The following is a 26569-nucleotide window of genomic DNA, read 5'->3' as shown; positions in this document are numbered from 1 at the left end:
ATATATATATATATATATATATATATATATATATATATATATATATAAATTTATTTCTATACATAGAGAGAGAGGAGAAATGTTTTACCAATGAGCTATTTAGTAATGTCCAAGTTAATTCACCATGTAGTGCTCCTTCTAACTTCCTCGGTTTCTCTACTTCCAGATCCACAAGATACCTCATGGTTACATAGAAATCCTTTCACTACTGTTCTTCCCTCCCCATTCTCAGAATGATTCCCTAAAGTCTTCTTCTGTGATGGACCAGAGCCTGGCCTCTGACCTATGAAGAGAAAATTGAACTCCTTAATGTGATCCCTGCATACATTATTCATCGGGCAACCCTCAACCTTAAATATTCTCTGTGTAGGAGGCCCACTTACATCCCTTCTTATGTTTAGTACATTTTAAATAGTCTCTTTTCTTCATTTTAATTTGTTTTTTTATTATATAGTCAATTTTACTTCATTTTCTTTTGCAATTACTCTCTGTTTTAAATGATATAACTCTAATGGTCTCAAGACTTTTAAGACTTACAATCTTCAGGGTCTGATGAGTTTCTCTTTACTTTCCCAGTTCCCTGGGATATGCATGATGCATTTTAAGAATGGAGAAGAAGAGGAGAGAAAGTTGATGTCTGTGTTTTTTTCTCCAGTTTCAAATTCCAGAATCTATAAAAAGAGTCCAAGAAGCAAGTTCTGTGCAGAGTCACTTCTAAGAATTCCAGGATAAAAATCCAGTGAAAGAAATTTGTATGAAGAAGGGGATGAGTGAGAGGAGGGGAGGAAGGAAATTTCAAGGCAGGGAGGTAGTAGATATTCTAGTTTGGGGATGTGGTGGAGAGATGGGAGTCCCCTCCATTGTATCTTGACCTTAGGGTTGGGAAAAATGACACAATCCAGGAGGGAATGGTCCTTAGGAAGCCCAGTGACTGAGAAAAACCCTGCTGCCCACCAATGGGACAGACTGGTGTGAAGGAGATGCAGTTATTGCTGTGTGGTTAAAGCCTTTGGTGAGACTGTTGGGTGATTAACTTGTGGACTTTCCAAAGGCATCTGTCAGCTGAAATAGTTATTGTAAGGAGTGCTCGAAGAGGCTTCAGAGAACACTTTAGTAGACATGAGTGCGTGCAGGACCCAGGTCTTGGCTTCTAAATATCATTCTCCACTGAAAGAATCCAGGGCTCCTTTGAGAAGTAGCTAACTCCGGGTCTGGAGCAGGAAAAGTGCAATGTAAACTTGGAAAATTTCTTGTGCCAAAATGCAAAGAAGTGTTCAAAAGAGGGGGGCTTGTGCAAAGGACATAGGAGGCAGCTTGAAGGGGCTTCCACTAGCCAAATCTGGGACAATTCAAGCATCGTAAGGACTTTTGACAGTAATGGAGTATAACCCAAAGAATAAAACAAAAATTCTTGAGTCCATGCCGATATAAGTCAATAAATAAGTAAATAAAGTGGGGAGAAGAAAATGCTCTTCCTTACAGTAGAATTCTAATGAATAAAGTCAAAAAGACTGATGGAGTTAGAAAATCACTTTTTGGCAGCCACTACAATAATAATTTTTTCAGGCAAAAATCACCAATGATTCCTAAAAGCAGAGAGTGAACGTTGGATGAAAAACAAAATATTTACAGAGTTTCAAAGTATCTCCTCACGATATACTTATTATTTTCAAAGAAAATAATTGTGTCTTCACAGTGGAGAAACCTGACAGGAATCATCGTAACCATGTGATCAAAGTTAACCTCATTAGCAATGGGACACATGGACATCTGGTGCCTCGTGAGGACATAAAAACATGTATATGAAATTCCTGACAAAAATGCGTAACCTGAATCTAATCATGAGGGAAATCAGACAAATCCAAATTAAGGAACAGCTACAAAATAACTAGCTTGAACTCTTCAAACTATCAAAGTTATGAAAGACAAAAGAGAATGAACTGTTCTAGATTAAAGAAGACCAAAGAGACGTAACGACCAACTGTAACTGGGGACCCTGGATTTACTCCTGGACCATTTAAAGCATATTAGTGGGATAATTGGCAAACTTTGCTCAAGATCTGTTTATAATCAGATAACGATATTGGTATTAGTAATGGTAATGGTATTGCATCAATGTTAATTTCTTGATTCGGGTAATTGCACTAAGATTATGTGTGAGAATGTCCTTATTTTTAGGAAATACAACTGAGGTATTTAAAGGTATAGGGACGAGAGGCTAAATGACTTTCCATGATTTACGAGACCTAATTTTCCTTTCTCTTCTTGTAGCTTAAACTTACATGTCCTAGTTGGGGTGAGAGAATAGTTTGTGTGTTAGCATCCTCCAAAGTGTCCCATGCTTCATACTGTGAAGGTGCTTTGCAGTATGATTACTTATAATAATCCACTATTAAATGCTTAACGGTAGACATCCCTTTTTGGTCATGAAATGACATAGTACACAGCATTTGTGTTGAAAGCAGAAAGGATCTTATGTTTCCAACAATGATTTAATAATTGGAACTGGTTGCTAGAGGGGAAATATGAAATTTCCTTTTCCAGAAGTTATTTTTGCTTTCTTATCATGTTTTAAATAAATTGTATTACATTTTCTCTGAAAAAAAAAAATAAAAATAAAGGTATAGGGATATCCCATCTAAACCTTACTTTGTAAGTGTTTCAGCAGATAAATTTATATCAATGGATACAAGAAAATGACAAAGCAAATGTGATAAAATGATAGCATTCAAGGAATCTTGGTGTTGTACGTGGGAAGTCTTTGTATTATTTTACAAACTTCCCTCGAAGTCTGAAATTATTTTAAAATTAAGTTACCCTATAAAGGTCTTAGAGAGGCAGTTTTAAGAGTGTCAGCTCTGAAGCCATACATAATGCAGTTTTATAGGATGTTGGGCTAGAGATTCCAAGGATAAAAGGAGACAAATTTAGGCTTTAAAGACAGGGTTTCCTGCCTCTGGGGAAGATTATATTGCTTTTATAATAAAAAACCAAATGATTAAAAAAATAGGACAAAATGTACTCTTCAAGTTTAAAAACAACAAAAATATCAGGTTTAACAATGTGAATTGTGGATGAAAATGATTTAAAAATGTAAAAACAATTTGAAGTCGTATATTTGTTACAAATGAGCTCTAACTAATCATAATGTTCAGAGGCACCCATCACCTTACTGTCATTAGTATGGTGCCTGGAGTCTGTCAAGTCAGACAGAGATGAGAAAGATGCGGAATTCAATCAGAGGCTATTTAAATATCTATAAGATTTGCGGTGGGAGCCCACGACAAAATATAAAAGTGTTCAGAATGAAACCAGGCAGTAAATGGATTAGTTAAATCTAATCAAGTGCTGAAACAATCTTGCTGGGGATTTGCAGACTCAAGTCATACTGAAGAAATAGAAAATGTGTTACTTGTTCAGGGGGCCATGAAGCTGACCTATTTGGAGGCATTGGCTTGGAATCCCTCTCGACAGAGAGGCTCCATGAAAGGGTTCCCCTTGTTCACCAGTGGCTTGGAAAGTCAGTCCTGGCCAAAGCCTTTGGCCTAAAAGCAACCTCACTACACCAAGACAGTCACTGAAATTCGCTTGAGATGACAAACTCTATTTCCTTAGTGTGTGTACAAAATTCATTTCACCCAAGGGAAGCATAGAGTAATCTTAGAGATAATGACTTAATTCAAAATCATAATATTAGTATTTTTTCTGTTAATTAAGCGCTAGAATAGGTGCAAGAAAATTGAATATATTGTAAACACATCAGCCTTGTGATTCTCATTTAAAAAATGTAATTCGGTAGCTAATTTAGACATGATTTTCAAGTTAAATGCATAAAATATTTTACTAAGTTTGTAAATATTACTATTTAAGAGAGCTTAGAATTCACTATATTTTAAATTTCTTATATTGAATTTAGTTGAATTTTTAAGTGCTTGGGAAGGTTTTCCTTATGGTGGCATACAAAAGGTGCTTTTAAAATATGTGGTCATATAAAATATGTAAATGTAGTAAAAAATGTTTAAAAGATCTTACGTTTATAACAGAAACCAAACAAACTGAGCCAATCAAAGATTAATCAACTATTTGATTTGACTCCTTGGGAGTAATTGTTGAAATTATTTTATTTTTTAATTTATTTTTTCTAGTTTTATCGAGATATAATTGACCTATAACATTATATTAGTTTAAGGTCTACTACGTAATGATTTGATACATGTATGTATTGCAAAACAGTCACCACAACCTGTTTAGTTAGCATCCATCAACTCACGTAGCTACATTTTTTTTTCTTGTAATGAGAACGTTTAAGATCTATTTTCTTGGCAACTTTCGAATATACAATATTGTTGGCTATAGTCACTCATGCTGTTCATTACATCCCCAGACTTTATTTATCGTGTAAGTGGGAGTTTATACCTTTTGACCACCTTCCCCCATTTGCCCACCCTTCACCCCTGCCTCTGACAGCTACCAATCCGTTCTCTGTTTCTATGAGTTCAGGTTTTTTAGATTCCACATGTAAATGAGATCATAGCGTATTTGTCTTTTTTTGACTTATTTCCCTGAGCATAATATCCTTAAGATCCATCCATTTATAAATGGAATAAAACTTATAAATTGAAATTAAAAGCTTAAGGAAAACTATGTTTTTGATTTGGCTACTTTAAGAAACTGAATGATAATTAGGAAAAAAAAAACACCCTGAATTGTTGAAGTAGCAACTCAGAAAACCCACATTGATACCTACAGTAAATCTCATATAGATATATTTGAGGAAATTTATCTCTTAAAGGGAAATTATAAATAAAACATTAACAATAGTGAACTAAAATGCCCACCAGGATATTTAAAGATGTATAGTGTATACCAGATGTTCAAATGAAATTTGTTATTGTTGAAATAAGCTATACAACACATGGAAAATGTACATAAATACCTCTTTGGTTCTCCAAACCTAGATTTTATCCCTAAGTAGTCTTGTCGTTTAAATTACGGAAGGAATAAATAAGATTAGAAAGCAGACATGATATGCATCATTGTCATTCAGAAATGTGGGATTCTGGCATAGATAAGCTATATGGAAATCAAGAAAATGGATGCCAGGTAAGTCCAAAGTCCTACATCAAATTAATATGGAACATCTGGGGAAAAATTATTTTTTGGCGATAAGGTCACTACTTTTATACAAAGTAACAAAATATAGCCTTAAGGTGAAACTTATTTACTAGTGAGCGTGCAGTTCATTTATTTATTTATTTGGCCGTGTGGCTTTCGGGATCTCAGTTTCTCGACCAGGCCACAGCAGCGAAAGCCCGGAAACCTAACCGCTAGGCCATCAGGGAATTCCTGAGCATAGGCTTTAAAAAGGAAAACAAAAAAGGATTAGAATCGAAGGATTTTAACAACTCTTGCATCAGGCTAAATCTAAAATCAGGACAGAAGTAAATTCCTTTAAAAAGAATGCAAAATAGATGAGTGTATTAGTTATGAGGTGGATTAAGTTTATGTAAAGGAGACCCCGAATTCCAGTGGATTAAACCATTTATGTTATTTGTGATTGATATACAGTCCCAAGGGAGGGGGACCAGGGCTGCTACGGTATCTATGCTTTGTTAAGTTCTCCAGAGACCCAGGCTCCTTCTATCTGTTGCTTCTCTATCTCTGGATATTGCTCTCATCCACACAGTCCAAGTTATCTTGCCACCAAATCTGCATTCTAAGCCACAGGTCAGAGGAGGGCAAAAAAAAAGATTCCTTTAAGGACACAATCTAGAAGCGGTGCGGTGCACCTTACTTACGCTCACATCCCATTGGCCAGAACTCAGTGACATGGTGCCGCCAAACTGAACGAGAGGCTGGGAAATGTCACCTTTATTCTAGTGGCCACCTGAGCCCAGCTAAAATTCTACTGCAATGGAAGAAGGGAGGAATGGCTATTGAGGAGCAATTAGCCATGACTGTGATAGTGAGCAACCTGAGATTGAAAGAGGAAGAAAAACCACACCTGAAGAGAAGTCCCTTGTACCTTCCCATCAGCACCAACTGGACTTTGATGTCCATGTTGTCACATTTCCCAGATAGTGCCTCCGATTGGGGGTGGGGATGAAAAGGGGATTTCTGAGGAATTTTTGATCAGGCACAGGCTCTTAAAGACAGATTTGGGGACTTCCCTGGTGGCGCAGTGGTTAAGAATCCACCTGCCAATGCAGGGGACACGGGTTCGAGCCCTGGTCCGGGAAGATTCCACACATCGCAGAGCAACTAAGCCCGTGCGCCACAACTACCGAGCCTGCGCTCTAGAGCCCACAAGTCACAACTACTGAGCCCACGTGCCTAGAGCCTGTGCTCCGCAACAAGAGAAGCCACCGCAGTGAGAACCCCGTGCACCCAAACGAAGAGTTGCGGTAGCCCCCGCTCACCACAAACTAGAGAAAGCCCGTGCACAGCAAAGAAGACCCAACTCAGCCTAAAGTAAACAAATTAAAAAAAAAAAAAGACAGATTTGGCTTGTGATTTGACTAACCAGTTACCTATTATGAGGGTTATTTCTGGAAATACAGAACTATTTCTGTCTAGAGGAAGGTCTGACTTCTTAAGGGAAAAAGCGCTACAACCACAGCCTGCGTAAGGGACTAAGATAGGGTCTGACATCATGCTGTCAGATATGAGTGTTGTTCCGAGGAGGAGAGGAGAGGAAGAAGTACTGGATGATGATTTATTTGCTTAGAACCTTCTGAAGGAGACTGATAGGGAATAAGAATGTCTCAGCATAAAAGAGCCATTCCTCTGAGATCGAGGGAGGAGGATTGTTTGGAATAGTAAAAACAGCAAACATTTAATGTGTTTTAGGAACCGTTTAGAGGCCTTGCTTGAATTCACTTCATTTTTGCAATGACTATGAATTAGGTACCATTATTATTTGCATTTTGTAGATGGAATAAATGGGGCACCAAGTTATTAATCAATTTACTCAAGGACACGCACATGCTTGAAACTGGAATTTGAACCTAAGCACTTTGCCTCCAGTATCTGTGCATGTAACTGCTTTACTGCACTACTCAGCAAACGTTTTTAAAGAAGGGAAATGACCTCATGTTTATCCCAGACAAGCCCGTGCATAGTTCAATGCTGGGAAATATGGTTGCTGCACTGAAAGCCTAGGCTAGAAGAAAAACTGGATTGTGAGTTAACTGGGAGAGTGCAAGAGTGAAGGAGTTTAGGAAGAAACAATTAAACATTCAAGGTTATAAACTGTCTGCCCTGCAGCAAGGAGCATTGAACCAGAGTTCAGAGACCTGGGCAGCATACCTGGATATTCCAGTCATTTTCTATTTCATTAATTCCAGCAGCGTACTTAGCCAAGTGTTAGAAAATTTTAGTTTTGCAACTTTTCTGTGCCTCAGTCTTTGCATCCGTAAAATGGAAATACCTCTTCTCCCCACAGGCGTATTGTAATAGAAATAAATGCTGGAAAGTCTTTGGAGATTTTAATCATAGCATTTAAAGCAGTTACTCTAAGTAGTCACATTAGTTTGGTAAAAAAACAATTACCCAAACAAGCACACTCGTGTCTGATAAATTCCAGAGGTCCTGGCAAAAGCATGGGACAATGAAGAGGAGATGGGTGGAGAACTATAGAAAGGTATACTTCTAAACACAGGGCCAGCTAAGTTGTTTAGTGATGGGTGGAGAAGGCTCAGACTGTGAGCGCTGGCTTCAAACTTTCCAAGCATATAATCACGGTGGTTGATAATTTACTGGCCTTCATACGTAAGAGGGCAAACATGAAGACATCACTACTCCTTCCCAGGAGGACTCTGAGCGTGATAGTGCCAAGTTCTCCAGATTTCTTGATTTCTGTTGGCACAGAAACATTTGGAAGGTACTTGGTGTGGGGTTGAGGCAGTCGTCCATGATTTAGAAGAGTTTTCCTCTGTGCATAGGTATTTAACTATGTATGGAAGGTTAGCAGGGATCATTCAGCTTGACCTTGATTTCTAGTCCCTCCCATCAGCCAAGTGACCTTGAATAAATGACTCATCCTCTCTAAGCTTCAGTTTCCCTGACTGTAAAATGAAAATAAGAGACCCTACCTCTTAAGATTGGTGGGAGGGTTACAGGAGCATGTAAAGTGCTTAGCACTGCGATGGAGTCATACTAAATGCTAAAATCATGTTAGCTGTTATTTTAAATATTATCATTCTTAGGAGACCAAGGGCCAATTCAAGTGGCACTAGATTTTAGCCAACTCTACTATCACTTTGGAATAAGACTAACCTACGTGTGAAGAGTACGGCCCAGGATTTTTGGATGCCTCCCGCTCACTCAGCAAGGGGCTACAAGGAGCTTGTGGTAATACCAGCTACCCATGTGTCTTCCATGAGCATTTGCAAAAGTACGATAAATTACCCAAACTCTGGCAAAGTCTCTGTACCTACTGCAAGACCTAGGGATAGGAAGGTGAGTTAGCCAAAGAAATCTATAACAATTTTGACGTTCCTGGCACATGTTGGAGCAATAGAGTATCTTGATCCTTCTGAGAACATTTTGCAAGTGTTCTGCTATAATTATATGTAAATCTGAGACTTGGTACCAGCATATTTCCGTTCAGCAAATGTGTCTAAATAAATCGATCCACCTTGTCTAAGACAGAATGGGTATCTCCAACCATTAGTATTTTCCTGCCACTGGGCTGACTTTTTTCTAGCCTGGTGTAATTCCAGGCAGCAAGCCATTGTCCCAAATGCATTTCTAATTGATTTTCTGCCTAACAACTGACAACTTAACTTTTCGGAAGGAGGTCTGAGCTCAGGCCTCCTTTTTAATGCTGCGGAATGTAAAATGATCCTGACGGATGGTTCTGAAGAACAACTGGCTTTTGTGATGGAAAAGGAAGTGTAGGACTTGGTTCCCAAACACACACCGACTTCTTCCATATGGACTACATTACTGTAAATTAGAGAAGGATGGGGGCGAGGAAGAGGATGGTTGCTTTTATGGGAAAGGTCAGGATTTAATTCTATTATTATCTTCTTCCTTATAATTTAAAGAATTCTGCTCCCACTTGAATTCACTGATTTATGAAAGAGCTCGGTGAGGGTTGTTGCGTAATCTACTCGATTCCTTATGTAACTTTGCAAAAGGCGTTTAAAATCCCGTTTTGAAACCTGATTCTAACCAGGTATCAAGTCACAAATTACTTAGTGGTTAGTTTCGGTGCTTAATGATACAACTTGTATTTTGTTTGAAATAGATTTGAGTCTAGAGATTTCATTCTAATTAAACAGCCTACTATTGACTCCTGAGGATTTTTCCAAGGAGCAGTTGCATTTGATATTTGCATCTGAGTCATTCCTGAAGGATGGAAACTTCTTGGACAAACCTCCAAGTCAATCAATAGGATTATAAGGGTATTAATCCCAAATATCAAATCCCCAGCTGTTGGTAGAGATGTATGAGCTATGCTTCTAAACGATCACAGTTGAGTGACACTTGAGTTTAACGCTCCTTTTAAGTGGCAGCTGGAATTCCAAGTGGCTTAACTATTTATAAGTTCACAGGAGTCTGGGTTCTCCTTAGGTGGCCAACCTAGGAGAATCTAATGGCAAACTCATATGAATTGGTACCAATGGATATACATACCAAAATCCAAGGTTCCATTTCCATGCCTTTGTTCATGCTGCTTCTCAGTCTGGACAGTTTTCCCGCATTCTCTTCCCATATCTAAATCCTTCCAAATCCACTTCATAATCTACTGTGAAGTCCTGGTTACTTTGACCTCATGACCTTTTCTATTTTTCACCTCCTAACGCATTTCTGGTCTGCACCATTCAACTCAGTTTATAATTATATTATGTTTCATGTGTTTCTCTTCTTAATATTTGTACATTGGCTCTTCCTCTCTCAACTACAGTTTCTTGAAGGTAGGGATATTATTTCATACCATCCTTCTCTCCTTGAGTGTCCAGCTCAGTGCCAAACATCCACAAATCAACTAAACATTTATATACAATTTAAGGCATAACTATTGGGCCTTCCCTGGCTGTCTAGTGGTTAGGACTCCATGCTTCCACTGCAGAGGGCACAGGTCCCATCCCAGGTCGGGGAACTAAGATCCCGCATACCTTGCAGTGCAGCCAAAAAAACAAACAAAAAACCCCAACAAAACCCCCACCACCACCACTAAAAAACCCCCACAAAAAACCCCCAAACCCATAACTATTGAAAGCCTTTGAAAAATGTAAAAAACTTGAGAGTTTTACATTTTAAGCCATTATCAATTGATACCTTAATTGGAAATCAACACTTTTGCTGGGAAATTAACACTTCTCCATAGATAGGGCTATGGAGAAGGACAGAATGGATTATTTCACTTAGTTCATATTGTTGCCTCCATTTTCTCAAATCTTTTATAGCAGACATAGTAGATCAATCAGAGAAAGCACCTCAGTAGATATTTCAACAGAGAGAATTTAACATAAGAAAATGGTTAAATAACTGTTGGAAAGTGGAAAAGCAAAAAGGGGACACTAGGGTATCACAGAGATGATAATGGCAGGAAGCACTCCCACCCACAGCCCTGGGTGAAACAAAGGAAGAGATTATGGTGATGAGAACCTAGAAACTGGGAGGAGAGGTCCCATGGAACTGCTGAGGGGGGACAAGGTGAGATGGTTCTGAGGAAGCCAATAAAAGACACTGGACCTCCCTCCCACCCCTGTTCCTCATGCCACCCATCTAGGTCAACACAGAGCACTGAGCTTAGCTCCCTGTGCTATACAGCACGCTCCCACTAGCTAGCTATTGTACACATTGTAGTGTGTCCAAGAGGGAGGGGATATAGGTATCCATAGAGTCGACTCACTTCGTTGTACAGCAGAAACTAATACAACATTGTAAAGCAATTATACACCAAAAAAAAAAAAAAAAAAAGATGCTGGAGCCTGGGACCAACTGCCTTGCGGGGGCAAAAGGCCATTGCTAGGGCACTGACCAATAGCAAGCAAACCGGGGAGGAACAAGATTGGCCCCTGTTCCCTAGACTTCCAGCCTCCCTCTAGTGCCTCCTGTTGGTAAGAACCTATAGGAACAGCAAGCAAAGGAAGAAAATTGTTTTCAGAATTCCGGCCACAGTAGTGGAGCAGAGAGCAAAATGAATTTGGAGTTGAGAGTTAATAGCTTTATAACTGGCACAAATAGTAATAATACTTATTCCCTTCCTACCTTATGGGAGGTTGAGGAGGATGATAAAGAGAACAGAAACATGCCGGAAGCACAGGCAGGAGAGAGACAGGCTCTTCAGTGTTTGCCAGGACTGAAAAGTGAGGAGTGAGGGCGGCAGTCACATGGTCCTTCGCTGAGGGCCCAGCCTGGCCACACCAGTCTTCACAGGGAGCTCTGAGCTCCTTTCTTTCTATTAGTCTGATGAAAATGGCCTTCTTTGGCTAATTTTGGGGGCTCTCATTGGCTTTAAAGAGTACATGCTCTGTCATCTCATCAACCTCCACGTTTGTGGGGCCTCCCCCATCTTCCCTGGAGAGAATGTGGTGGAAATGCAAAGGTGACACTTTTGGCATCTTCTACTAATCTGGAGGATCTCTGGCTGATTAAATCAAACGTTAGCGTTCCCTGAAATTCAGCTCTTAAAGAGCCCTATTAATAGCCACTCAGGATTGATTCCAACAGGGAAACACACTCAGAGAAGTGTGATTATTCCTTCATTATGATTTGCCTACCTCGTATAAAGCTGGCACCTTTATTAGAGGAAGGAGCTCATTTTACGTTAAGTCCACAGTAAAGAAAACATCTATCGTGAATATATAAATAAGATCAAACACGCTACAAGAGTCTCTGGGTGGGAATTCTCCAAATAATGAGGAGTCAGGATCTGCGATACCGTTACCAGGTCTGGCACATAGTGGGCTCTAAAATTAATCCACTTTCATGGATGAATTGCGTCTGTGCTGATTCCACTGCTGCCACTGCGGGCCTTTTCCAGTCAATGAGCTGTAATTTCTGAAGGCATCTTCATGGAAATTCCTTCATAGTGGAAGTGGACTCCTCCATTGTGAAAAACCAATCTGAATTTCTCTGTTTCCTGGGGCTGAAATCTTAGTGTAATGGCCTTACCTTCAAGTGAATGGTTGCTGTGTATAAAGCGCTGTTTTAAATTCACAACCTAATTTAATTTAATTTAATTCTCACAACCTCAAGAGAAAATGTTTTTATTAACCTCCATTCTGCAGCTAAGGAAACTTAAGCAGAGAAAGATTAAGGAACATTTCCAAGGTCAGGCAGCCGGTGGGTGGCAGAGACAGGATTCAAACCCAGTAGGATGGCCTGAGAGCCCACAGTCTTCCACATTGTGCCCCATGCCACACTGCTTCCTGGGGCCATCAAATTCCTGTTGTTGGTAAGGAGGGAGCTATACCAACAGACAGCAGTTAGACAGGCAAAATTTACCCTTTACTCCTGGAGGAATGTCCAATGTGTTCACATTTCAGAACACACTGGTACTCTCCAAGGTTCTTCTCATCTCCAAGGAGGAAGGGGCAGGAGAGGAGAGATGGAACAATCGAGCACCTACTATGAAGCAAGTCTGTATTCAGCATTTTCACATATCCTACAGGTCAGCTATTATTAGACCCACCCATTTTTCAGATAATAGACTTGGAGATGCAAAGGCAGTAAGTAACTTGGCCGAATCACTGAACCAGTAAGTGACAGAGCTGTTATTTGAATCCATAGATCTTGAACACTCATGTTCTAGCCACTCTTAACACTTTGAGTTTCTTTCAAGAATTATTTAAACCTTCAACAACACCCATACTTCAGGTAATTAAGGTCTTAGAGAATAAGCAAGAGAAAGATGCTTTGCTTCTATTCAGTTTTTAATTTTGCTTTTTATTCATGACATGCGTTATAACTACCACCCATATCAATCTATGGCCTGAGCCCCCATTTCTCCTCCTTGATATGCTTCTTCTAATTGGAATCCACAGAGGTCATTCTTTTGCTGTACCTATTAACTTCTGTTTCATTTACAACATTGCTCTATTAGACTTGTGGAGATTATTAACTTGGATTTTCAAATCAGATTTCCTGCAACTCTGCTCAAGGCAACCTTATTTTCCCAGTAGAAGAATCATGTATTTTCAGTGAGTGGTCATAAATATTGAAGAGTTAGTTCCTAGCTAACTTAAAAGAATAAAAGATGGAACATCCTTCAAATTTCCTTCTGATCTAATTTTGGTTGAGTAAGCTGTTTGCAAAGGTCACATATGAAAACAATGTCATAAAGAGCTCTAAGGGGTGTATTTACAGGTTTGGCGTGTGTGTGTGTGTGTGTGTGTGTGTGTGTGTGTGTGTGTGTGTGTTTGAATGTGTTCCTACATTTGTAAAAGAAAGGATAAATTACAAAATGAGAGCATTAAAATGACCTGAGAGAATAAAATGCCCAATTCTTTCTTCGTGGTACTATATGGAAATTGTTGATTACCCCACCAATCACCTGCGCCTCTGGAAGCTCCTGAGGGTTTCTGAATTACCAAAGAAGGAATAAAGTTTCTCTCCATTTTTTTTTTTTCCACTTGGTTTTATGGTCAGCTATGTTTTCTTATGTTTACAAGCCCTGCAAGTTAGAGATGATAGAAATTTTATAGATTCAGTAATATTATTAAGAATATTTTAAAACCTAGATGACTTTTTTTTGAATTAAATGAAGTTTATTAAACCATGATTGAGATAGTGTCATCTATCTTAAATTTTAATATTCTAATCTATATGTCTTTACCGTATTGCTATGGAACAGTTGTTATTAATGCCAATTTAAGTGTTTCTCCTAGTTCTCTTTTTCCCGTTCCACTGCTACCTACCTGGTGCAAACACTTCTCTGTGTGTGTATGTGTGTGTGTGTGTGTTTGTGTTTTAATTGAAAACAAGCTGCTTGCTGGCACATACAGTTTCTTTGCTGGAATTAGAAAAAGGCACCCACTCTGGGTGGACAGTTTAGAAACAGTTGCTTTCCTTCACTCCTTCTCTCAACTGGGTCCGTTTCTGTTATACCTGTGCAACTATATACATTTGATTATAAATTGTGACGTATTTATAAGCCTTTAAAATTTAAGCCTGAATTAGTAAATGACCTCATTATTGGTCTCCTTGCCTTCAGCCTTTTGACTTTCCAATTTGTTTCACGTCTGCTTCATTAACCTTCATCTTCAAACAGCTTTTGCCATCGCATCTCCTTATGCAATGCCTTCAGTGTCCCCTTACGCCTCACCCGATGCTCAGAACCCTCCAGAATCTGGCTCTGCGACCTCCTTTTGTAGCCTTAACTCTCACTCCTCCTCAGTGTGGACCCTACCCTCTTGTCAGACTGGTTTAGTTAGCATTTACCGAGCATGTCTTGTCATACCTACCCCTAAGTTGCCATTCCTCTCATCTGGAACCTTCCCCTCCATTTCATATGTCTAGCTAATTTAAAGAATAAATTATGGGGTCATCCTTCAAACTGAAGCAGTACCATGCATTCTGTCACCAAGTTTTTATCAATGTACAAAATTAATTTTCATTACAACTAAGTATACGTGTGATTTCCACAGCATGAAATATTCTGCTGAAGCACAGTACCTTCCTAAGTCAATATCAAAGAAAGAGGACAGATTTAGCAGAATGTTCAAGAACTTTCCTTCCTGAGAACACGGTCAAGATAGTAAACAAGTCTTTTGGAGGCATACCATGCTGAGGGGTGAATGAGGAATAAGGGGATAATTGTAGAAGAACTTTTTAATTTAGTAAAACTTGCTTTAAATAGAAAATGGTGTTAACATTTTAAGACCTTCAAGGATGTTGGTGAAAAATGCCAGCATTAGAAAGGGAACCATGAAGACAAAAGAAGTTCACTACTTCTCATCTGTCTCAGACATTTGCATCCTTAAAGAACCAGATGAAAGTTTGCCTTGATTTCTTTTGCCCATGACAATGTGTCCCTCTCCTAAGCACGAATATCATGGATCTTCTGCATAACTCTGGAGTGAATGATGTCAGCGCTCTGCCCACACCCGTTCACCTAGCCCAGAAGTCACCTCTCTTATGCACTGATGGCCTCCTGCATCTCTCTGCCTGATGGTATCCTCTCACCTGGGTGCATCTCTGGTCCATGTGCAGCGTAGGTCAGAGTGTTGGGAAATTAACATCCCAGGAGCTACCCTCAAAAAGCGGGGGATAGGAATTGACAAATGCTGCATTTGCTCACCCTGCGGTGGGATACTCTTCAAACGTGTCCCACGTGGTCTCTCAGAAGGTCTCCAGTAGCACTGAACCTGTTACTCACAGTGGTCACGTGCTCAATCGCACACTCTACTGGCTTTCCTTCCTCATCTTGCTGCCCCGCTTCCTCCCAGCCCTTCCTGGAACCATCTTCTAAATACTAAGTCGTTTGCACCCAGATTCTTGTTCCCAATACCTTCATTAGTATTATGCCTCATTTCCTTCCTCTTGCCTCCTTACATGTTTTGTGCTCTTGAGGATGAATCCACTCCCAGCCACAACACACACACTTCATATAGCATCGTGGTCACAGTAGCTAATGAGGATGTCTTTGTTGATCAAATCAACCCTGGAACGAAGAAGGCCCTGGTGGATTTTTCTGGGAATTGATTCCAGTGGAATTTTGAATATAAGGGAATGTTATTTCTAAAGTACAGGATTTCTTCTCATACTACTTTCTAAGAAAGGTTTTTAGATATCAAATGATTTGATAGATTCCTTTTTTCATACTTGACTGCATCGTCCACAGCTTGTTATCCGTATCAGTCAGATTCAAGTGTTGTTATTAATTCTCTTGCTGTTTATGCATTTCATCCTGCCTCCTGCCTCAGGCAGAAGTTGACAGAATTAGTGGGACCAAAGCATGGCGGGGACTCCAGGTGTCCTCAGCTCTGTGCGCTACCAGCTGGCTGACATCCTGGCAGGCCCTCGGGCAGGGGACCAGCATGCCCCCTCTTCTAGAGCAACATTATGCACAATACAATTTCCTGGCAGCATCTAGAAAAACTGATTAGAAACCCACCCAAAGCAGGTATTTTTCCACTGCATTTCAAGTCCATCTCTTTTGTCAGGGCAGAGATTTGACTAGAAGAGCGGCAGGGAGGACAGTCGCTTAATTGCCATTTTAGAATGCAGATGTGCACAGTGTTGAGGAAGAGAAAGGGCTGCCTTGGGGCTATTTTCAGTTTGTTCTCTTATGACTATTAGATCTTAGGCCAATTTTTAAATTAGCATTTATTTACATTGTGTTCTTGTCACGGGAACCCTGGTTAAGGTGTGAAATACATAGGATTCTGTTATTACTCCTTGGTTGAGGCAATGCCTGTAAGTCCTAACCAGTCTCCCTGAGGCAATCCAATAGTGAATGTTTACTTTCAAACCTTGCATTAGTTTCGTCTTGCGTACATTACAGTGTCGTGTGGCCATCTACCATCTGCAGCGCGCTGACTGATCGGAGTTCTCAAACGTGATGTTGTACAAAGAACAGTGCTCACCTGAATGTGGATTTTCCTTTTCTCTCCCCTCCACTCCCCTCCTTCATCTTGCCTTCCTCTCCCCCTCCTTTTTATTTTTATCTTTATTTTTTAGCTTCTTTAAGGATCAGCTCATTTTACAGGAGGATGGGCATCTTACTCCTAGGAATAAAACTCGAAATGTTTCGCATTATTTTTGATTAGATTCTTTCAAATAACCAGCACAATGATACTTGCACATAGTGGGCTCTCAACAAATACCTGTTGAATAAATTAATCACACGAAGAATGGATCTTGGCAACCGAAGGTAAGATAAATACCTGCATGTGCATAACTGTGCCTTCCATGCCTGCATATCTCCTGAAAGCCATCGCTACCATTGCATTTACCAGCAGAAATTGTGAAGGTTACATCTGAATTTAGAAATCTGAGATGTCCCATCTGAGTTTATGATCAGATATGAAGGAGCTAGAGCAACTGTTTGCTTTCAGAGATGCCCTAAGGAAAAAAGAAACTATGCCTTAAATAGAAGTCAAGAAAGCTGTGTTCTAGTTCTGGTTCTGTCACTAAAAATCTATGATTGCTTTTGCTTCAGGGACCTTATTTGTAAAATGAGGAGATTAGCATCAATTAGCTGTACTGTCTTCCATCAACGAATCAATGACTTTATGACCTTCTGTAAAGAACAAGAAGAGACAGGCTTTAAAAATTCGTCTTCATTAAAATGTACAGTCTTCTGAAAATGAGAAGGAAGTTATTAACACACAGTAACCAGGGATAGTTCTCAGTTGTTCTTCCACTTGACAAATGGGTCTTTCTAGTTACCTTCACTGAAAGAATGTGGTTCCTCCCCTTGCAATGTTTGCTAATTGTATTGAAAAGCTGGAAAGGAGAAAAGAACGGAAATTCTGTTTCCTGAAATATTTCTTAAGGGGAAAGAGGAAATTAACTGGTTCTGACGTTTTGTTGTCAGGAAAACATTTACTTCATCACACAGTCTGATAACTCTATTTCTTTTTCAGCTCCATAGTTCTGCTTCAGATACTCAAATGGAATTTCCAGATGGTTGCCTTCTCTAAGGTATGATGCTTCTTTCCATAAGCAATCTTTACCCTCCTTCCCTCCCACATGCAATATGTTTCCTGCATACTTGGCCCTTAAATTGTTTTCTTTTATGTTTTAAAAATAATAGCTGATGGTTTTGATGTGTTCTTTAACTAATACTTGACACCTGGGAGGGGTGTTTTGTTTCTATATCCCAAGTGATGCCACAGTCTCAGTAGAAATCTGCTTTAGAGGTTGATAGAGAATTCTTCCATCAGTCAATGTTAGGTCAGTGGCAAGTGATAAATCCATCATACTTGTCCTTCACTTTGATTTAGTTAAGACTCCACAGCATCATTTGGTCCCTCTTGTATAACCTGGGATGGAGGGAACAGAGACAACTGTGGCTTCAGCTGGAAGCTGGGCACATTTCATTGTGCTGACTGATGCTGCCTACAGCTCCGAAGCCAGCATATACCATCTTTTTTTTTTAAAGGTTTAAGGGGGTGGGGTTGATGGCGGACTCTGGGAAGGCTCATGCCAAGGAGTACTTCCCAGAACTTCTGCTGCAAGTGTCCTTGTCCCCGCAGTAAGCCCAAGCCACGCCCCCCCCCCCCCCCCCGCAGGAGACCTTCCAACACTAGTAGCTCCGATGGGGAGTTTAACAGTGCTATTGATCCACATCAGAGAGAAAAGTTCTTCAAGGTTGTTGGTCCCTGTCTCTCCCATGGGCTGCCCTCACCTCAGCTCTTACCCTTCCAAGTCAAGCTCTTTGTGCCCTAATCTGAGGGAATAGCAACATCTTGGAAATCTTCCCAACAAGTCCTCTGAGTAAGGCCGTGTGGCTGACAGGGTCTCTGTGCTCCAGCCTGGAGACAGGCCTGTGCCTGTGAGGTGGGAGAGCCAAATTCAGGACATTCGTCCACCAGAGACCTCCCGGCTCCTCATAATATCAAATGGCGAAAAGTCTCCCAGAGACCTCCATCTCAATGCTAAGACCCAGCTCCACTCAACGACCAGCAAGCTACAGTGCTGGACACCCCATGCCAAACAACTAGCAAGACAGGAACACAACCCCACCCATCAACAGAGAGGCTGCCTAAAATCATAATAAGGCCACAGACACCCCAAAACACACCACCAGACGTGGACCTGCACAACAGAAAGACAAGATCCAGCCTCATCCACCAGAACACAGGAACCAGTCTCCTCCACCAGGAAGCCTACACAACCCACTGAAACAACCTTACCCACTGGGGGCAGACACCAAAACAATGGGAGCTATGAACCTGCAGCCTGCAAAAAGGAGACCCCAAACACAGTAAGTTAAGCAAAATGAGAAGACAGAAAAACACACAGCAGATGAAGGAGCAAGGCAAAAACCCACCAGACCTAACAAGTGAAGAGTAAATAGGCAGTCTACCTGAAAAAGAATTCAGAGTAAGGATAGTAACGATGATCCAAAATGTTGGAAATAGAATGGAGAAAATACAAGAAACATTTAACAAGACCTAGAAGAACTAAAGAGCAAACAAACAATGATGAACAACACAATAAATGAAATTAAAAATTCCCTAGAAGGAATCAATAGCAGAATAACTGAGGCAGAGGAATGAACTGGAAGATAAAATAGTGGAAATAACTACTGCAGAGCGAATAAAAAAAAAAGGATGAAAAGAATTGAAGACTCTCACAGAGACCTCTGGGACAATATTAAAAACACCAACATTCACAGAAGAAGAGAAAAAGAAAGGGACTGAGAAAATATTTGAAGAGATTATAGTTGAAAACTTCCCTAAAATGGGAAAGGAAATAGTCAATCAAGTCCAGGAAGTGCAGAGAGTCCCATACAGGATAAAACCAAGGAGAAACATGCCAGGACACATATTAATCAAACTATCAAAAATTAAATACAAAGAAAAAATATTAAAAGCAGCAAGGGAAAAATGACAAATAACATACAAGGGAATCCCCATAAGATTAAAAGCTGATCCTTCAGCAGAAACTCTGCAAGCCGGAAGGGAGTGGCAGGACATATTTAAAGTGATGAAAGGGAAAAACCTACAACCAAGAACTCTACCCACCAAGGATCTCATTCAGATTTGATGGAAAAATTAAAACTTTTAGAGACAAGCAAAAGTAAGAGAATTGAGCACCACCAAACCAGCTTTACAACAAATGCTAAAGGAACTTCTCTAGGCAGGAAACACAAGAGAAGGAAAAGACCTACAATAACAAACCCAAAGCAATTAAGAAAATGGTAATAGGAACATACATACTGAAAATCACCTTAACTGTAAATAGATTAAATGCTCCAACCCAAAGAAATAGACTGGCTGAATGGATACAAAAACAAGACCCATATATATGCTGTCTACAAGAGACCCACTTCAGACCTAGGGACACATACTGACTGAAAGTGAGGGGATGAAAACAGCTATTCCATGCAAATGGAAATCAAAAGAAAGCTGGAGTAGAAATTCTCATATCAGACAAAATAGACTTTAAAATAAAGACTATTACAAGAGACCATAAACAAGATGAAAAGACAATCCTCGGAATGGGAGAAAATATTTGCAAATGAAGCAACTGACAAAAGATTAATCTACAAAATTTACAGGCAGCTCATGCAGCTCAATATCAAAAAAAAAACCCAACCCAATCCAAAAATGGGCAGAAGACCTAAATAGACATTTCTCCAAAGAAGATATACAGACTGCCAACAAACCCATGAAAGAATGCTCAACATCACTAATCATTAGCAAAATGCAAATCAAAACTACAATGAGGTGTCACCTCACACCAGTCAGAATGGCCATGATCAAAAAATCTACAAACAATAAATGCTGGAGAGGGTGTGGAGAAAAGGGAACCCTCATGCACTGTTGGTGGGAATGTAAATTGATACAGCCACTCTGGAGAACAGTATGGAGGTTCCCTAAAAAACTAAAAATAGAACTACCATATGACCCAGCAATCCCACTACTGGGCATATACCCTGAGAAAATCATAATTCAAAAAGAGTCATGTACCACAATGTTCATTGCAGCTCTATTTACAAACCAGGACATGGAAGCAACCTAAGTGTCCATCGACAGATGAATGGATAAAGAAGATGTGTCACATATATACAATGGAATATTACTCAGCCATAAAAAGAAACGTAATTGAGTTATTTGTAGTGAAGTGGATGGACCTAGAGACTGTCATACAGAGTAAAATAAGTCAGAAAGAGGGAAAACAAATATCGTATGCTAATACATATATATGGAATCTAAAATTTAAAAAAAATTGTTCTGAAGAACCGAGGGGCAGAACAGGAATAAAGATGCAGATGTAAATAATGGACTTGAGGACATGGGGAGGGGGAAGGGTAAGCTGGGACGAAGTGAGAGAATGGCATGGACATATATACACAACTACATGTAAAATAGATAGCTAGTGGGAAGCAGCTGCATAGCACAGGGAGATCAGCTGGGTGCTTTGTGACCACCTAGAGGGATGGGATAGGGAGGGTGGAAGCGAGGGAGACACAAGAGGGAGGAGATATGGGGATCTATGTATATGTATAGCTGATTCACTTTGTTATACAGCAGAAACTAACACACCATTGTAAAGCAATTATACTCCAATAAAGATGTTAAAAAAATTTTTAAAATAAATAAAAATAAAAAGTAAAGGTTTAAGGGAAGGGATTTGCTGGGTGATGTTTATCACAGTCTTTCAAAGAGCATCTGTATTTGAAATGAAGGTAGGAAAATGGAGATGAGCATAGCTGGCCTTGCACTATGAGTCAGTTTCCCAGAAAGATTTATGCTGGCAGACTTCGATTTTACAACCTGTTGACTCTTCCGTAGACCCATAGCCCACCACCCTCACAATCACAGCCACCCCTACCAGCTCCAGAACCTCCACCGTTTTCAATCTGACAACCATTATTTTGGCTACAGCATCATCATCATCTGCTCTTCACCCCACAATCCTGATATCACTTTAATTCAATTTTATCAAGAGCTTCATGACCAAAATTTTATGATGAAACTCTCTAAAATAATAATAATAATAACGTTGATTGTGTCCATTTTGCTTTATATAATTTAACTCATTTAATCCTCACAACAGGTTTTGAACTGAGTAATATTATTAACTGCATATTGTAGATATAGAAATGGAGGCTCCTGGAGTTAAGTAAGCTACACAAAGTCATAGAGCTAGTATGTGATGGAACCTGGATTTTTAACCCAGGCCCAGAATCAGAATTTTTAGCCACTAATCTAAACAAAGATTTGTTCACTGAGAGCACTTGGATTTGAAGTTTCAATAGCTTTGTCACACACAAACACGCAAAAGCACTACTTTGGACAATAGCTAGTAAACTCATAAAGTGCATTTCCCTTTGAATGTGTCAAGCTAGAGTAAACTACGTATCAGGTACGAATGAACCTTGAACTATCAGTGGCTAAACATTACAAAGGTTTGTTTCTTGCTCCCAGAAAGTCCAATGCCAAGTGCCTGGCACTCCAGGGCACTGCACCGCCCAAGAGCAGCATGGGAATACCAGCTCTCTGCAGGGTTGCTGGTGCAAGGGGAGAGAGCATGGAAAACCCGCCTACTTTTAAGGACCTCAAATGGAGAGTGACACACTTCCCATCTGTTCACAGGCATTAGCCAGAACCAGGCACATGGTCCCAACCTAACCACGGCGGCTGGGACGTGTAGGAAGAGAAAGCACATGGAATGTTCGAGAGCACTACCATGTCGTATTGCTGGACAAACATAATCCGTTCAGGTAAATAGTTGAGTCATAATTAATATATCCATAATTGGAATGCCAGGAGACACGGAACAATTCTGCTTTAGGAATCCAAGTCTCTTACTCATTTGTGACAATCCTTTTTTCATCTGAAAAGTGTATGGACTTGATAAACTCTTGTGGGATATTATAGTGTCCCAAGCCTTCGGCTGCTGCATTCTTAAGTGATGATTTATATAATTAACCATAAGGGGGAGGAAGGAAGGCATGAAATCTTCAAAATCTTTCTATCTTGCTCTGTCATGTCACATGCTACTCTTTGATATTTCTGGACGTTGGAGAATAGAGGAAGTCCCACCTCTCAGAGCTCCACATGAGAAAAGAAGACTTATAACTGGATCTCATCATTGTCATTTCTGTTTGGTATAAAAGAGGAAGACATGTCATCTAGCCTACAGGGAAGAAGAAACCAGGTTATGTCCACAGAGCTTGCTGAAGGGAAGACCTCTCTTTGTCTAACATTCCTGACTTGGTGGAGTGGTCTTCACTGTTTAGCCTTTTTTTTTCCTTTTTGGCGGTACGCGGGCCTCTCACTGTTGTGGCCTCTGCCGTTGCGGAGCACAGGCTCCGGACGCGCAGGCTCAGCGGCCATGGCTCAGCCGCTCCGCGGCATGTGGGATCTTCCCGGACCGGGGCACGAACCCGTGTCCCCTGCATCGGCAGGCGGACTCTCAACCACTGCGCCACCAGGGAAGCCCCACTGTTTAGCCTTTGGGAATAAATCAAGGCAAGAAATTTCACCAGCAGAAAGCGAAAAGCTAGAACTGGAGATATTTGATTGTTATTTAATATTATTTTGAGTAGAGAATAAAAAGCACTATGCTATAAATCTCTCTAATAGCCTAAGTCTCTCATTCACTGCCTTCAACTAGAGAGAAAGGAGTTGACTCTAATCTTTGGGTAAATAAAAGGCCCTGGAAGTTCTCAGGGTGCTTCCCAGTCTTTGTGGACAGTGTCATGGAGGGCAGAGCTGCTGTGCTTACACTCAAACCGTCTCAAGGTCAGGCTGCATTGGTTTCTGATCTGACCTTCTGAGAAACCACCCATGTTCTTATGTCCCACACCTCAGTCGTGGGTGCTCTGCTGAATGAAGAAGGCATGAGCCTCCAAGCTTTGCCCCACAAAGGGCTAGAGCCACATCTCTTGGCTCAAATTTAGCAACTTTAAATACTGGCATCCCTCCAAAAAAAGATACAGTGTAATCTAGACTGAATGTGCCCTGCTTATCTCTCAAACAGATAGGTGACTGGTTGCACTGCTTGTAGTTTTTCTGCTGTGGCTGCTACCTCTCAAAGTTTCTTTCCTGGAGATGGAGATTTGGAGAATGCATAGTTCCTCCTCATCCCTCTTCCTTGTGATTGTTCCCATTTGGTTGGCTGGCTAGGCCACAGAACTACCTTCTGTGCTGTGAAAACATCTCACGGTACAAACTATTTTCAGGAAGATAAGTTACCCATGCACGGGTAAACTAGCTCACTGTCTTTATCTTCAGACTCTTCTTTCTAGCCGTCACATATTGCCTTTTCCAGTTACTCTGTAATAGCTTTATTTTCTCTTTCACCATCAACCCCTTCTTCCAGAATTGCACAAAGGAGTCTCCAGTCCTCTGTCTTGTCTACTCCTGGCCCATCAAGTCAGGTTTATTCTCAAGAGAAGTGCTCTGACTGTGGCAATCTCTTCTCTGCGAAGTGCCTTAAACACACTCACATTTTGTTTACAATATATAAACATTATATTGTTAAATAATCAACTTATTTCATCTCTCTTTGTTGTGAGTCAGTCTTAGGTTATGTCTGTACCTATGCTAGAACTACTTGAACCCTTTAAACACTGTAAATGGCATCAGAGAGAATAGAAATAAACTCTGTACTTGGCAGGGTGGAGGTCCCTGTAAATAGGAAACTGGGTAAATATTATTACGTAGAGATGAACGGCCTAAGCTTGAAAGGAAGGTCCAGGAACTGAAATAGACAGGGGAAACATCCTTCCTTAATGTCCAATGAAGCTGAAAGAGAAAAAGTTTCTTTTTTTTTTTTGCGGTACACGGGCTTCTCACCGCTGTGACCTCTCCCGCTGCGGAGCGCAGGCTCAGCGGCCATGGCTCACGGGCCCAGCCGCTCCACGGCACGTGGGATCCTCCCAGACCGGGGCACGAACCCGTGTCCCCTGCATCGGCAGGCAGACTCTCAACCACTGCACCACCAGGGAAGCCCAAAAAGTTTCTTTTTCTCCAGCTTCACTGAGATATAATTCACAAACAAAATCATAAGATGAAGTATACAAGGTGATGATTTGATAATTGAACTCATGGAAACAGAGAACGTTAAAAGTGGCTGCCAGGGTCTGGGGGGTGGTGGAGATGGGGAGAGCTTAGTAAAAGGGCACAAACTTTCAGTAAATAAATAAATTCATCTTATAAATAAAACTTTTTATTTATAAGATGAATAAAATCTGAGGATCTAGTGTATAACATTAGACTGCAGTTGATAACACTGTTGTATAATAGAAATAATTTTAATTCGGTTTCAGAATAGGAATGTGGGAAGACTAGTGATGGAAATTGGGGATATGTAAGGAGCTGAGCTAAGAAAAATACAAGTATAATTAAGATTGAGAAATAAAATAATAAACTAGGAAAGCTGATTTAAAGAGTTTAGCTGTGTCCAGCTAGTTTAAGCACCAGACTGGATACTCAATAGTAGTATTTTTGCAAGTAAGTTAAATTTTTTATTCTGTCAGTTTCTATAACTCTGTTTGCCTAATATGAAGCCCCAGGAGCAAATGAAAACAAAGCCCCTCATTATAAACTTTAAAGTGGGCTTAAGAAGAAGTATCAGACTTGTCTCTCACACGTGACTATGGCTGACCAAGGGCAGATAAGACCATGGCCATGTGTGCAATCAGCTTGTGAACCAGCCCCTCTACGGCATGACTGAGGCCATGGACATTCCTGGGATTGAGCCAGTAACAAAGCCAAGTACTTAAACAGTACGGGTCCATTGGTGAGAAAATCCCAGTTGGAGGAATTCTTTAGTGACTACTTTGCCACCATATCATAAGTACTGTGAAATCGTTATTTCATTAAAGTTATTATTGCCTTTACTGTAGGTCTTTTCACTGGATCTGGTTTTGTATTCCTGTTGGTTATGGGGTAGTTCTAAGCTTCAAAAATTACTCTGGAAGAGAAGAATGTTCTCCCTCTCTCCTTGTCATTTCACTTCCCTAAAACCAGGATCTTTTCGTTTACTGACGAGGGATTCTTTTTCTGCAACAGGAAGATTAGTTAACTGACTCAGTCATATTTTCCCATAAATGGCAACATGAGCTGTCCTGAGATTTATTTTTAGGTACTGGATTAGTCTTAGAATGTGAGTTCTGCACTGTGGGAAAGAATGACATGACCCTGCTAAGATGTGAACCCTGCTTTCTGTTGCCACGGTTACCATTTGATCATCCTAACTTACATACTCAGAGTCCAGATGAATAAATCTAAATAACAGCCTTTATAGAAGACAGGAGTCAAACTACAAAATACGTCGTCCTGTATATGAGCAAATATGAGCCATGCATAGACTGTAGGACAAAAATGCCTGCAGAACAAAAAGGAGCAGGGATACATTTTGCCAGAAAATGCAAAATTTGGATTGGTCTTTACAATTTATTGTTTAGGAAATGTAGGTTTCAGAATTGCATTTTAAGCATCTAGCCCAATATCTTGTTATCTGAATGACTGCACTGGCATCCTGTTTCCTTTGCATTCCTTATTAAAAACATCAAACTGAAAATAGAATAAAAATAGACTTTATTAAAAGCTATAAACATGTTCTTAAAATATGCTAATTCTAAAACATCTGAAGCATGACCACCATTTCATGATCATTCATTCAGTCCTTATCTTTTGTGAACATGACTCTATGACATCAATGGCAAGATTCTTATTCTCTCAAAGCTAGTTTTCATGGAAAAGAATTGAAAAAAAAGGATATAGATATATACATATTTATACATATAACTAAATCACTTTGCTCTACACCTGAACCTAGCACAATATTGTAAATCAACTATACTTCAATGAAAAAAAAAATGAAAGAGAAAGGGCACTGCAAAAAAAGTGCCTAGCAAAGTGTATAGTGTATATTCAATAAATAATGGTTATGAAAACCCTATTTTTTTTTTTTTTTTTTTTTT

General features: G+C 40.0%; 1 long non-coding RNA gene across 4 annotated transcripts in view; it reads left to right on the top strand.

Moving 5' to 3' along the window:
- The window catches only part of LOC113609905 (uncharacterized), a 192534-nt gene that overhangs the window by 104072 nt on the left and 61893 nt on the right, over nt 1-26569 (top strand). For all 4 annotated transcript variants that reach the window (XR_003428862.1, XR_003428864.1, XR_003428863.1 and 1 more), the window contains one exon: nt 17547-17604. This is a non-coding gene — a long non-coding RNA (uncharacterized LOC113609905). The remainder of the gene's footprint in view (nt 1-17546; nt 17605-26569) is intronic.

Source organism: Aethalodelphis obliquidens, unplaced genomic scaffold, assembly GCF_003676395.1.
Source record: "Aethalodelphis obliquidens isolate GAN/ISIS:26980383/991018 unplaced genomic scaffold, ASM367639v1 scaffold59, whole genome shotgun sequence".
Taxonomy (NCBI): Eukaryota; Metazoa; Chordata; class Mammalia; order Artiodactyla; family Delphinidae; genus Aethalodelphis; species Aethalodelphis obliquidens.
The sequence above is the reverse complement of the archived record's forward strand: the minus strand, read 5'-3'. Positions and strand labels throughout refer to the sequence as shown.